This window comes from Pholcus phalangioides, unplaced genomic scaffold, assembly GCF_987345545.1.
Source record: "Pholcus phalangioides strain wild (caught in Gottingen) unplaced genomic scaffold, Ppha-v1.0 ptg000013l_1, whole genome shotgun sequence".
NCBI lineage: Eukaryota > Metazoa > Arthropoda > Arachnida > Araneae > Pholcidae > Pholcus > Pholcus phalangioides.
In genome coordinates, this window is record NW_028301606.1 from 35,401,134 (window position 1) to 35,416,685 (window position 15,552).

The following is a 15,552-nucleotide window of genomic DNA, read 5'->3' on the forward strand; positions in this document are numbered from 1 at the left end:
ATGCATTCTTTTTCACTAATAGTCCAATTGAGCTCATATTTTCTAAGTGCACGACTGAAATATCCAACCGGATGCAGTTCACCATTTGGATATTGCTGTTTGAGAACCGCACCAATTCCTGTGGAACTCGCATCACAATACAGATAACAAGGTAATTGAGGGTTATACATCCTCAAAATGGGTTTTGACAGTATCGCATTTTTTAACTGTTCAAATGCCTGTTGACAATCATCATTCCATATAAAGGGAACCCCTTTCTTCAAAAGTTGATTTAACGGATGTCTAATATTCGCGAAATTCGGTATAAACCTTTGATATACAGTTACACTTCCTAAAAATGATTGTAAATGCTTAACATTTTTTGGGACTGACAACGATTTAATCACTTCGATGTTTGATATAGATGGAGAATAATGCCCTGGGGTTATATCAAATCCCAAATAATTAATTTTCTCCTTGAGAAATTGACATTTTGAGTATTTAATTTTGAGTCCCTCTTTTTGACAAATTTCAAAAAACTTTCGGATATGTGATATATGGTCATCAACATTGTTTGAAAAAATAATTATGTCATCAAAGTAGTGGACCAAGAAAGGAAGTTCATATTTTTGCAAGATTGTATTTAATACTCTCTCAAATATTGAGGGGGAATTTGCTAAACCAAAGGGCAACCTTTTCCATTTGTACTGCCCTTCTTGGGTGACAATAGATACTATTTCTTGATCTTTAGGATGGAGAGGGATATGCCAAAAAGCCGAAGCGATATCAATTGATGAAAATATTTTTGCGCATACCAATTTATCTAATACATCGTCTATTCTAGGGATTGGATGATGTTCAGATCTCATGACGATATTAAGTTTTCTAAAATCACATACTAATCTTGTTTTAGACGTAGTTTCATCATCTTTTTTCTTTACCAGAGAAACTGGAAAAGCCCACGGTGATGCACAAGGCTCAATGATTTGATTTTTCACCAAGTCCGAAATTTGTTTCCTAATTTCTGATGAATCAGAAAAGGTCGGTCTATAAGGGTGAAGGTGAATCGGTGTTTTGTCTTTCAAAATTAATCTAGGGGGATCAATATTTAAAGGTGGAACATCATATTTTGATTTTGCAAAGATATTTTGATATTGTTTAACCAATGACTCAATGTGTTGTTCCTTTGCTTCTAATTTAGAGCAGTCCTTCTTTTCAACTCTAGTAGAAATAGGAATCATAGGAGATATATAGAAACTTCTATCGATACCGATATTATGATTACTATTTGAAATAGAAATAACCTTATCAAACTGCAAAACACAGAAATTTACAAAATCAATTTTTAAGACAAATTTCCGAAATTCTTTTAAAGATAATAACGCAAAATTTTGAGGAACGTCTAAGACAAAAAATTTCAGATACCTTGAAATAGTTCCAATTCTGATCAGCAAATTGACGGAACCGATACTATTAATGTCACCACCGAATGTAGAAACAGTTACATTGTCCTTGCCGTTGATATCGGGACAGTTGTGAAAGTTCGCTAGTAGGTGTAGAGGAATGACATTTATACTGGCACCTGTGTCTGGAAAAATCGGTATAGTCTTTTGTCCTCTTGATATACCTTCAATCAATAGCTGTCAGAATCCTTGCTTTGGTTTCGTGCTCTCTCCACTGTCGCAGTTGCACTTATTCGGTTGGCTTGGCTGACATCCATGGGTAGCTTGTGATGAGCATGCCATATTATTGTTATGTGGATTATTCTTGCGATACTGGTCCCTTGGAAGATAGCAATCGGATAGCCAATGATAATGACGCTGATTTTTCTGCTGGAGATGTCTTGGACAAGGTTCTTTAGGCATTTTTGATGAAATTAACATTTGCCGCTCAGGAGAAGGTACATGAAAAGGCATCTTGACTCTCGTTTGAATTCCGGGTTTTGGATCTGATGTGTGTGATGGAGACGAGTGCATCTTTTCCGCAACGTTTATCAATTTGTAAACAATTTGATACCACTCTTCGGTTGTATTTGGCTCATTAACTATAATTAGTCGTTGAATATTAGGAGGTAATCCATGGGTGAGTCCTTCTATGATTTGCTTATCTTCTAGTTTCGCGAGTTTCCCGTATTTGCACTTGGTAGCATAGTAGTTGTCAAGTCCATCAGGAAGGTCGAACACCTTGGTCTCATTGAAGAGTGTGAAATACTTCAACGGTTTTGTGGGGATGATACTCTTCAAAATTTCAGATGCTGTGGACCATGACATATGAACGTCATATTGAGTCAAGAAAGAATCCAGCACGCGGCCTCCAAGAAACTGAGGAAGAAGAATTACCAGTGCCGCATCTTCAAGTCCGATAATCTTACCCATTGATGAGTAGAGTTTCAAATAATCCTCCACTGCCATGGTCGAGTTTTCATCGAATATAGGTGGTTTGAATTTCAGCGATGATGGTAGATTTGATACAGGAACGGATGGCATAGGGAATGAAAATGATGATGACGATGGCAGAGGTTGAGATCTTCTTCTTCTTGGCATCTTTTTCCTTGATATCTTGCCTTGACAATTCCACTGAGTTAATATCCTGCCGACTTATTTGTGGTATTTAAAAAAAGAAATGCGTAGTGTATTTATATTAAGATATAGACACGTAGACACTCAGCAGAGCAATTCCATAACATCAAGAATAATGAGAATTTATTTAAAGTGGTGAGAGCAGATGAGAGCTGCTGCCACCCTTTGCAAAAGACAAACCTCAACTGATGCGAGTACATGGGCTTCTTCTATACACTCCCACGCAGACAGCGTGACCCCCAGACAGCATGACCTATATTTACATTACCATTCTCAAGCACATTCCAAGAATCCGAAAACATGGGGGGTACACCAGCACCTAGTACATGAGGGAACGTTTCTTTCTACGTAGAAATACAACATATATATTATTATAAAGTGGACAGAACGCGACATAGAATGACATATTTCCACTCCACACATTAATTTCCCGAAAGCATGTGACATGGGAATTATGTCGGTGTGAAGTTAAAAACATACAAGGTGCATAGGCAACTCCCTTTATCATGGATATGTTGCATTGAAAGAAATGGAATTTACTTTGTTGGGTTCAAGAGAGACAGGGCAATAACTTTCCTATTTGATTTTTGATGACAGGGTGACGAATTATATATTTTCTTATCTTAATAACTGCACAATCCCTTGCAATATGAATGACATATATCGGGGGTCTACACGTTATTTTGATATTTTCCCCTATATATATAAATACATACATGATCTCGGTTAGTATTGAGGCAAGGTACAACGCGTAACACAACGTGTAACAAAAAGCGTGAAAATTCTTAGTGATCGCTGCCTTCGAAAGCCAACCCCATGTAGTATAGTATAAACAGCAAGTGTCTCCATCAATAAGATATTGGCCTTCTCTTTGTCCAAGTTAGTTCGGTGATAACTACTACTTTATTGATAGGTGGCAAAGAGCAAAGACGAAAGGGTCTCTTTCAAGATGAGACCGTGATCTCCCTCTTCCTCGCACACATACGCAGCATCCGTTAACTCAATTTCATTTCCCCTTAGGTGAAAGAACGTGTATTTGCTGTGAGGTGACAACAGGAAGAGGAAGTCTATCCTTATATAATTCCGACTCCACGTTTTTCCCCGGTGGCTCGAAAATCAGTCACAATACAGAAAGTTCCAAGCACAAAGACCAAGAGATAAGTTGGTGAAAGAGAGAAATAGAGTTGAGGCCCTCTTCAGAAATAGCGTAGATCCACAGATTCAGCGAAATAGGCTGTTAGAAGAATTAAGTTCGATGTTAGCCAGCAACAAGGAGAGGTCGCTCCTTTGTTTCTTTTCTCCTTGCTGTTTCCTTTTTTTATTCTATTCCAGGAAGTTAGCTTATCTCTTCCGTTAGTGCGCAGAGAAGATCTAGAAAAATAATCAGAAGAAACACTTTTAGTTTTCCCTAAGAACTCAGGAAATCACCATCAGAGAAGTTCCTGGACTTGGATTTTCTTATTTCTCATCTTCATCTCCACCCACGATTCGATTAAGGACTGCTAAATAGGTATCCACCTCTTGATACTGATTTCAATTTTTATATTCCTTAAGGACTCAAGAATAAAGTATGTCCAAAGTCAGACCTTATCTTTCATGGTAGAAAGAACCTAAAAGATCGACTAATGCGATTTCCTTCGGAAAAGAATTGATTTTCCTTCGACTCGATCCGATTATTCTCTTCTTATTATACATTTTTTTACATGCTCTATAAAGACTTCAGATATCGAAGTGTCTTTTTTTTCTTCTCCTATTCAATATAAAAGCAATCGAGGAAATTACTTCCTGATTCAGGGTCTTTCATTTCCTGCATTAATGGGAAGAATTTATTCTGGAGGATTTTCCTATTACTGGATACCCCCGATTTTCACGATTCGAAGTTCGAAGTTGCGTACAAAAAAAAATATTAATCCCACTACCATATTTTATGATGAATATTGTCTTGTAAAGCAAGATAATAGTTATATTTTGCCCCATGGATAAGAGCGGAGTCAAAAAGTTTGCAATATTTTAGTCCTTATTTGTTCTATTTTTCAGATCAAAACAAAAAGCGTCAGAAAATGTCATAAAATTTTCCTTCTACGGTTTCCAATTTTGAGGTGCAAATGCAAGCCGTTGAATGGGATTGGTGTACGCAAATTTTCCAAAGAACACATTTTCAAATACTAATAAATTTTATCCGTCTAACGGTTTTTGTTCTGCCCTGTACTAGAAATACTTTAAAAGAAAATTAATATAAACTGTTACTAGGCATTATATATATAAGTGCTAATGTTTATCTAATGCTAATGTTTATGCTCGTGGTAAATTGTATAAAAATGTCTATAGTATTTGAGAAAAAAAAAATGGTGCCCACAAAGTGAATAGAAAATTGTGCAGTGTTCCTTAAAAGGAGATTTTTCCCATAGGAAAGCATTGGATGCCAAGATCGTGCACCAATACTATTGTTTTTTTATTTATCATCAGAAATACTGTGAGCAGTAATGTCCTTCGTTTTCTTTGATAAAAGTCGAAGTCTGAAATTTGTCTGCTTACGTAGGCGTTCACTTCTCGTCCAAGAAAGCCTGCTAGGGTGTAAACGAAAATTTAATTTTTGTTCATATTATTACTTATTTCAAGTATAAATTTCAATGATATTATTTATTTATATTTGTATTTGATAATAAAATCGTTATCATTTTAAATAGCTCAATGCATCCGTCATGTATTGCAACAACATACTAAGTGCGTCTCAATGACGATTTTAGCTAGGGCTTATTTTCGGGGTAGGGATTATATTTGGAGCTTCCGGAAACATCATGCTAGGGATATTTTTGGGGATACACGGTATTTCAATTACTTATTTTGCTTATTCACAGATAATAGCATAAGGTTTTTAGAGCGAAACGATGTAAATATAGGATGACGTAATTCGGGTTATCATTATATAGGGGATTTCTGAATAATTGCGGGGTGGGGGGGGTCTCAGAAAAGTGTCATAAAATTTTGGGGGTGCTTCAGTACCCACTGCGTTCCTGGCACCACAGTTGAGGTTCCCTGTGTATGGACCAAGGTTCTGAATCAAACAGTGGGCCCCAAAAGCATTGAAAAATTTCAAAAATTCTAAAATTATGTCTCTTCAATTGTGAATTATTTGTTTTCATTAAATTTCGAACTGTTCCGCTTATTCTTTTTCGAGTGTTTTATATTGATCAATTTTCGACGTAAACAATTTTCACTTTTACATCCGATTCTGGTGTATTAATGTTTAATTTTCACTAAATCTCGAATTATCGTACTTCAATCAGTCAAAATTATTATTAGATCTGGAATCTTGACCCTTATACTACAGATGGGGTCCATTGGACCAACCTCATGTATTAAAACGTAATTTGTGAGTAAACTGTGCGTTTCCGATAGCCAAGCTTCACTGACATTTTTTATTTTTTGTTCTTTTTTATAATGGGCGGTCTTCCTTTTTTTCATTTTTTTCAATTAAGCCTACCGATGCAAGTCGAATAATACAATTTCCAAGGCTACATATTTGGTGCTTGTTCAAAGCAAAGTTCTTCAAAATAGTTGCAAGTAGAAACAAGACTTTGTTCTGTTTTGCAGATTCATATACAGTTACCGTAGTAAATTGAGGAAAATGCATAAATATTCAGTGTAGGTCCATTGGACCTCATCGGTACTGAAAGGTATAGGAATTTGCCGGTATTCTAAGTGCTAAAATAATTATCATTTTTTTATTAATTTCTTTTCTCTTTTAGTGGCATTTTATGTTTAAATGCGTTTAGCAAGAACGGCCTAGTTTTCAAAATAGTGAGAATTGAATGAAATCCTTCATCTGTACGCTAATAAGTATGGCATGTCTATTGAGTCTATAGAGGTCGCTAACTTTCCCAATGAAAAGTAAAGATCTTAGATATTGTGATCATATTTCATCATCATCATTTCATTTCATTTTTTATGTCTATGATATATATATTCCAATTACTTATTACCAAAGCTTTATTAATATTGATCCTTCATCTTTTTCCAATATTCAAACTATGCCAACAGTGTTAAACCGCAATTGAATCGTTCCCCGCGTAATCGTTTACACTGCTTAATCGGACATTGTGTGCTGGAACCGTTGATATTCGTTGCTGGGCTGACTGCATTGTGAGTTGCTTCTGCTGCGAAGTAACCCAATCTAATTCCTCGAAGAACACGAGTCTAAAACTTGACAAGAAACATTCTCCAAATTGATAACTTTACACATTGTTCTTCGTCTATGTCAAATATCTCATGGAAGTAAGCAATGCGCAGTCTATCTTCACCACGACATCTAATACAACGTAATTCATATACATACTTTCTGTTCTTGACTTTCCGGTATGGTGGCGATTGACTCCGATCTGATGGCATACTCGCAAACCATACATAAAGATTGTTGACTCAATTCAATAATTATAATAATGCCTTTTCGAATATGTTTATTCAAAACATGGGTCACCAATCAGGAGAAATAATCCACTCTTTACTCGAGGTTTAGTTTATCGTTCTGAGTTGGAAAGGGATGAATTGTAAAAGCATTAGAAAGGGAAAGAGAAACTTTATCGATTCCAGACAGTAGGAGAGTATCAATCACTGTCTAAACGAGTTATCGAGTTTTAATTAAACCAGAGTGGTTAGTTGCACATTAATAGCCCGCCGATAACTTAATGAGGAAGCAACCAAAGAGGGAGAAGGAAAAAAAAAACATTATCAAGAGCGCTTCCTACTTCATTTAAATCTAAATAAAAGTTACGAAATTTAGAAGAAAAGAATTATTCAATATACATACAAAGTTTATTTGAACCTCCTTTTAAAATCCCGTGGTTTTAATTAATGAAATTTCTGGATCTCCTCATCCAATTATTTTCTAGTTACGTGGGAGTTTTGATCGTGGGATTTGCAATTTCCCAATGTAAGTCACTTTGACCTTCATGCTGTTTCATAATGAATTCAGGGAAATAAAAATTAAGAATGCGCATAAAATTTAATAGAATATGTACTTTGAAACAAATAATATATATTTGTAGCAGTTGATAGTTGCTTCTTTAAAAATGTTTCATCTTATATTGAGAAGATAATTCTGTTCTTAACCAATTATCTAGTTACATGCAAAAACTCTATTAGATCCTATAGGCCACCCCATTGGCCCGCTTGTTAAGAGCGGTAGAACGGCGAACGTGCCGCGGAACCGCCGTAAATCGTTTTATTCAGGTCAGGTCAGGAATTAGAAATAAAAACAGGTAATCCAAAAGAATGATGATCTAGTGAACTTAAAATTCCAGGCATTTCGTTCATAACTGCGGTAGTCATCATCGCCAAGACTATGACAGTAGATGAAACCAAATCAGTCGTCTATCAACAGCGGTATCCATCACTGGTGACGGGAGGGAGGAAGTTAACTGTGATCTTCTTGGAGGTTCAGTGACGACAAAATCATTTGCTTGATGTGTCGTCTTTTCAAGTAGGTAAGGCAATAACTGTACCCCCTCCATTGGTGATAATGTTGCAGATGTAAGAAAACGTCTGCAACATCAGACCACGGCTTCTAAATCAGTCTGGACGACGGCTCGTAGGTTTGTTCTAAACACGGCTCCTGGGCGTGGTAGCCCAGGTCGATAAGATACTCGCCTAAAGTACCAAAGAATGTTTAGAGATGTCGCGAGTTCGACACCCAGTTCGTCCTTGTCAGAAAACTTTTCTGACACAGGGGTACAATAGAAACGGCGACATGACCGCAGAAAAAATTGCTACCGCAGGGAGTCCCCCATCGAGGGGTTAGCGCACCAACCTCTCAATCAGTATAAACAACAAGCCTGCCGTTCGGATTCGGCAATAAATTGTAGGTCCCGGTCTAATTTTGCCCTCGCGTGCAGAAAATGACAGTGGTGCGACAAAAATGATCAATGAATACGACTCCTAGATAGAGCTAAGGCACTGCCCTACCCAAGTTGATCTGTACCATGTCTCTTTAATTTATCTGAACCACGCCTTCTAAATTTGTGCAGACTAAAACTCCCTTTATAGTGTGGGCCACGGTTATCTCAATAGTTTGAAACACACTCCCTAACTAATCTGCAACATGAATCCCTAATATGTCCCCCCGATTGATCTGAACCACGGCACCTTAATTGGTCTGACCTACAGTCCGGACCAGTTAACCAGAGTCTAACTTTCTTTTCATCACGACAGTAGCCATCCAAGTAGATTACGATGATGTCATAATTGTAATGATAATTGTTTTTTGCTTTTACTAATATATATTTTAATATATTTTCATCCAGTAATGAGTCTTAGGATAAGCCTATTGCTTCTATATTTCTTATCACTGAAATGATTCAAATCGTTTTATGAAACAATGAAATCGATCTAAACTCCGCAGGCTCCATGAAACCATTTTCTGATTACATCCTTTACTTATCGTAATCTCAAATGACGTGAGATTAAAACTCGCGTGTGCTTGTGCTGAACTAGAAATCCAAAGGATGAGCTCGATAGTCATTTCCAATTTAGTTAATAATAAGTAATGCACTTATTTGACTGGTTATAAAGGCAAGGATGTCGCTTCTGCACCGTAGTGCGCATTTCCTCTCGTTTATCGTTCCTATCGTACGTCTGAAATGCATGTCGGAGCCATTTAGTGAGCCAACGTGAACGGTATTTAATTAAATATTAATTATCCCTCCGCTCCTCAGCCAAAACACAATGCATCCTTAGAATACATGATTCATGACATGGCTCGCTCCAAGTAATGCATTCATATTGATCTCTCAAAGGGGACAGGTAGCCTTAGCTATCAATCACGCTATTAGATCAGATTAGCGGGAGCAAAACATTAACGATTTTGGCATTTATGTCCTCGTGCTCTCGGTAACTGCCGGCAAGATAAGCCCATTGTCTCTGTTTTAACGACCTGAAGATGCATATCTCGCATTAGGTGATGACAGGTCGAAGCGGTGAATGATTTTATAATCACGAACTGAGAGGACATATACGTTGTACACGCACCGAATACTACCACTGCTACGTACTATTCGTACTGAGTCCGTTCCAAGCCGTGGGTGGACATTCTTCCCGGCTGATCGTGCCATTAGTTTATCGAGTAATCTCGAGTGGATTTTCTCCCGTAATTCGATTAGGTTCTGTGTTTGATCACGGGCAAGAGACGGAGAAGTGATTGCATTTACTCAGAGATGCAAACTCTATCTTCTTGATATCGAGGTCATGTTGAGGAAATAAATTAATGTCAGCTTATCATTTTTCCTCTGAGAAGGAACCGGGAAAAAGAAGTACGTAGAATTGATGAAGAAACCTATCAAAGATGTCAGAGCGTACCTTGTTTTACGAGTTTTCTCCTTCATCCATGTCCCAAGGTGAATCGATTCGTATCGGACGAGAATATCTCCAACCTAATCATCTACGAGATTCGTTTGATATTTCAATACGGTTCTGATTTTTTTCTGTGGTTGGCAACTGACGAATTCATTACCTAGGAAACTAGCTAGACATGCTTGATGGAAACTTACGAATCCGAATAAATTCGTTTGAATATTAAATCGAACATAATTTTTTGCTCTTGCACATGCCTATAATTTAAATTTGCTGGTTTTATGTTGTTTACCGCTTTAATTACCTATCAGTAAGCTACAAAACTTTAGGAATGCCCGTTGATGAAGGCGTGAAAAGGAAGTTGAGCCAAAAACAAGAAAAACCTTTCAGTTCGGACATTTACCGCTGGAGGATATTTTCTATGCCAGTTTTAGTGAATGTGTGTGTGTGTTTTTGCAAATATGTGGTGCAAATGTTCAAGCTGTACATGGGTTCACATTTTAATTTTTTCTTCATTAAATTTATGAAGTTGATTCTACAAGAGCGTGCTTGTAAAGTCAACAAGCGCAAAACTATTTTATTAACAAAATGATTGCTCACCAAAAACAATGCGGGGGTTTCCGATCTCCAACCTTTTGCGGTCCTATGTCAATGTTTAATTGACACCAGAAGAAAACGGTACTTAATTGCTGTAACTGCCCTTTATGATTACAGGAAGGCTCCTATATGTTATCTTCTCCCTCCCTAGATATTTGTGTTTTTTGGATAGAGAAAGAGAAATTATAAGTACAGTAAAACTTCGAGATTTTAACCGTCCCTCGTTTAACCATCAGTTTCTGTTATCCACCATCGTTAAAAAAAACGAAAAGACAGCATCTGATTTTAAGGTCCAAAAAGATCGGATCACTGCTATGGTCTGTGCTATAATGTCACTGGCAATCATAGATTACTCCTGCGTGTACTATAATTGGTAAATTAAAAAAAAAACGTGCTTCAAAAATTTAAGTATGAACGCATTTCCGGTAAAATACACTGCTGGCCACCGTAAATGCAACACCCTGAAGGAAGCATGCAAATAATATGAAATTTACAACATGCATTAGCGGAGGTGAGATATGCAAATGATTAGAATTTCAGCGCAGACACACATCACGCGCGCCTGTGGCGCCACTTCAAAGCGCTATTTAAGGCTTGGAGATTTCGAGGATTTGAAGTACGGAAATTGTGTTTTTCTTGTGGTTTTTTCAAAAAAACGATCAATTATGCCTCGTAGAAAACAGCGATCATCTTTTGATCAAGTATCCGAGTTCGACAGAGGAAGGATAGTGGCCTACCGAGATTGTGGATTATCTTTCAGGGAAATCGGTAGTCGTGTTGGACGAAACCAAACAACTGTAATGCGGATATGTGATCGTTGGATGCAGGAGGGTACGACGGACCGACGTGTGCGATCGCATCCACCTCAGTGCACCACTTCACGTGATGACAGGCGTATTGTGCGTATGGCAGTGACGGATCGCTCAGCCACATCACGAACCATAGCACAGCACATTCAGTCTGTACCGCATCATCCAGTGTCTGCGCGTACCATTCGACGCCGTTTACAGCAGAGTGGTGTGTCCGCAAGACGTCCATTGCTTCGTCTACCCTTGACGCAGAACCACAGACGTCTCCGCCGCCAATGGTGCGATGAAAGAAGGATGTGGACGGCACAATGGAATGAAATTGTCTTTACTGACGAGTCACGCTTCTGTCTGCAACACCACGATGGTCGGATTCGAGTCTGGAGACACCGTGGAGAGAGGATGCTGAACAGCTGCGTTATGCACCGCCACACTGGTCCTGCACCGGGTATTATGGTATGGGGCGGTATTGGATATCACTCTCGCACTCCTCTAGTACGCATTGCCGGTACTTTAAAAAGCCAGCGCTACATCTCCGAGGTGTTGGAGCCAGTTGTCCTTCCTTACCTTCAGGGCTTGCCCACAGCCATATTTCAACAGGATAATGCGCGACCACACGTGGCACGCATTGTCCAAAGGTTCTTCGTCAATCGCCAGATTGAATTGCTTCCCTGGCCAGCTCGCTCTCCGGATCTTTCGCCGATAGAAAACATGTGGTCCATGGTTGCTCAACGATTGACCCAGATTACATCCCCAGCTGCCACACCAGATCAACTTTGGCAACGCGTGGAAGCTGCTTGGTCTGCTGTACCCCAAGAACACATCCAAAGTCTCTTTGAATCAATGCCGAGGCGTGTGACAGCGGTGATCTCCAACAATGGCGGCTACTCTGGCTACTGATTTTGGCAGGAACCACACTTCACAGAAGTCTATAAATTTAATCATTTGATGCTTGGTCAACATGTTATCTACAAAATAAATATTGTTGCGATATCTCTTGTCTTTCTTGGTGTTGCAATTTGGGTGGCCAGCAGTGTATTATGCCAAAAAAGTGCTCGGATGACAATATTTACAGAATTTTTCCACAAAGTTTTCGTGTCTCAAGTTAGAGCTCATATGACCGAAAAGCAGTAACCACAGGAAGCACTACTGTTAATGGGCAATGCCCCGACACACCCCTCTTGTGATCTCAAAAGTGATGCTCACCTTCATCAGATGATGGCCAAATAACTTGCCTCTTTCTCCCAGCGAATAGAACTCCACTTATACAGCCTATGGACCATGATATTATTGAAATTATGAAGCAGCGACGTGTTACAGAAAAGCTTTTACTGAAGGCTTGCTCTTATCTGATGACTGTCAAAGAATTTTGGAAGATATACAACAAAATGGACGCTATTTTCTATGTCGCCACTGTCTGGGCTAACCCTATATTGAAGTTTATAGTAATCGTTTTGTAAAAAAAATGAAATAATATTATTCAGTTCAAAGGATTTTATTCTCATTTTTTATCCCAAGCCCATAGTGAAATCACGTCACTGTACATAAGCATTAAGATATTTCTATTATCTGTCTATTCGGTTATCCGTCACTGCCCTGGTCCGGACGGTGACGGTTAATCGAAGTTTTACTGTATATAGATTATGATAAAATACAAAAGCTAACATCTAGGGGGTCTGTCTGCAAATCGTGATTACGGAATCTGGCTAGTAAGAGTACGGATTACAAAGTACCAATTAAATACCGAAAAAGCCGCCAGAAAGCAAAGAGTTTAAAGATATTTAAAAATTATTTCCATCTTAATTCATCCGTTTCTAATGTTTCAGAATGAAAAAAAAAATCCCATAAGTGAACTTTTCCCAATACACCCTTCGGAAAGGGTTCGATAATTCTCATGGATATGAGAATCCGGATGTGTGTCTGATTTTTCAGTGTGCTCAGTGAGCTCTTTGAGTTGAAAAAGCCAAGCAGACTCCATATCTTATGACACATGATGATTGCTGACTAGATCTTTTAGAAAACTAACTGAAACTAACCTTTCGAAATATGGGATCAGTTTAACTACAGTAAATATATCATGAACCAAAAAAAACCCATCGTGACATTGACTTTACGATGTCGTGCCCTTACTCTGAGCACATTTGAGCCACCAAATTCCTCGGCAGATCCAGGAAGAGCCTGAAACTGACTACTATCTTACAACATCCAGTCTCCCGATTTAATTTGAGATAGGACTTGTTGGATGGCAATCGAAGTATCTGAATGCCGACTTGTGCTGTCTCAACTAATTATACACATTTGAAGAGAAATTCGTTTCGGCATAGACAGTTTTCGGACATAAAGTCGTCTTCAGAATATGACTATTGGTATATGGGAAAATATCTATTGGTGGTTAAATGCGGTCACCGAATACGCTAAACTTCTTATCAGTACTTATTTTACAACTGACTTCAGTCCAGAACAAAAGGACGCGTTAGTAGCGCATTGGTACTGTAAGATGATCGTCTTCCATCATGAAGGTTACCGTAAGGGGGTTACAGTATGAAGAATATCGGAAACAAGTTCTTTACATACTGGGACTGGGGTGACCACCGATAGATGGCGTCTTTATTCCCCACATAACTCCATCCGTAGGAAATCGCCGTATGGCAATATGAGCAGTGTTGGTGTGCGATAAAGTAGTCCAGAACAACAAAAATAAAAATAAAAACCCAGATGGTAATTTCTTCTCTTGATGTATGTAATGTACGTGCACTGAAATATGTTGATTTTTCCTCAGGTAGTGTTTCAACTTTGGTAGTGCACCAGGTTGAATAAAAGTAGGCAATTCTTTTTTTTTTTTCCTTCTTTTTTTCATATAGCTCCCCTTGCTACAACCAATTACTCTTGAATTTCTGTTTCTCAACAGCGCTGCCGTTATAAAACACATACGAAGTTAAAATAACGCATCATGTCTTTTAAAGTGAAATTTAAAATGTATCGCGATATCAGTTGCGAGATGAAACTCGAATCCGCGTACAATCCCGGACCCATTCCAGCGATGGTACAAGTCATTCTTCTAACAGGTCGCTGCTTAGCGACGAAATTGTGAGCGAAACCATGTTGCGACAGTCGCTTCCTGTAATTCCCAGAGCTCAGTTTCGCATGTCATATCTCTCGCTTTCTCTCTCTCTCTCTCACGGTCCATTCTCCTTCACGGACAGAGTACACCTCGCTTTTGCAAACGATTAATACACCTCTCGCCGTTTCGCACTTCTCCACCCTGTTAAACGACCCTGTGGAGTACATACACGGTCTACTTTTCGCAGTAGCAACCCATTCTGCCATCGATCGGGTGAAATTTAGCTGCCTTTTCGGTAGTGGGCTGGCTATGTGATGAAGAGCGAGAGAAGCTGGATCGCACGAACCACCATTCCCCATACCCCTTCCTCTCTGCTTACGCTACTGGAGAACAGCGGCGTAAGCAACTTCACGCTGTTCTGAATTTCTTTGATAGAAAAATATCTTTTTCCTCCATTTTATACATATATAGAAGAAAAAAGATTTATACAAAATTGAAATTTTTCCTTTTTCGCACGTTGTTTGGCATTTTTCTCAGTGATTTTTATATTGTTATTATTTTTATTCACATTTTGCTGAATATGAGTTTTCTGTGGGAATGGGAAAAAAATTACATCCGGCACAACATCCGATTCCCATGAGTTAATATTCATGGAATTGAAAAAAAAAGTTTCGTATAAATGAAGTAAATTCTGTTTTTGAAAGGTGATGGTTGAACAACTCTGTTTTATAAAGTACGTACACACACAATATATATATTTTTTTTGTTATTATTCCGATACTGTACACGTTTTCTCATTAGTTAACGTGAAAAGTTCGACGTTCTAATACCTTGTGGGACAGTCGCGTAATTAAATTATTTTCTTTCCGATGCAAGAGAAAGGGAAATGGTGCACTTATATTAATTTATTCTTTCCGCGAATTAATAGTTTCTATCGATCCCTTATTTTCGGTTTCTATAATTATTTTTCTACGATATATATATGCTTTTAATTTATACTAATAATTTATTACCATTTTCCGATTAAAAACTCATGTACATGTCTTCTTTTTTGGGGGGTTTTTATGCTGGAGTTTGATAGCGAGGCTAGAATTGTGTAGAACTTAGCAGGTTGTGACAAAAAAAATATATAATTCTCCTAGAGGCAATTTGCTTCTATATAACAAATACTAAGGATACGTCTTTA

General features: G+C 38.2%; 1 protein-coding gene and 1 long non-coding RNA gene across 2 annotated transcripts in view; one reads left to right on the forward strand and one right to left on the reverse strand.

Moving 5' to 3' along the window:
- The window catches only part of LOC149078992 (cell adhesion molecule Dscam1-like), a 143,877-nt gene that overhangs the window by 87,959 nt on the left and 40,366 nt on the right, over nt 1–15,552 (reverse strand). The window lies entirely within an intron of this gene.
- Nucleotides 3,993–15,552, forward strand: part of LOC149078993 (uncharacterized) — a 34,053-nt gene continuing 22,493 nt past the window's right edge. Inside the window, exon 1 of the long non-coding RNA XR_016193871.1 lies at nt 3,993–4,068. This is a non-coding gene — a long non-coding RNA (uncharacterized LOC149078993). The remainder of the gene's footprint in view (nt 4,069–15,552) is intronic.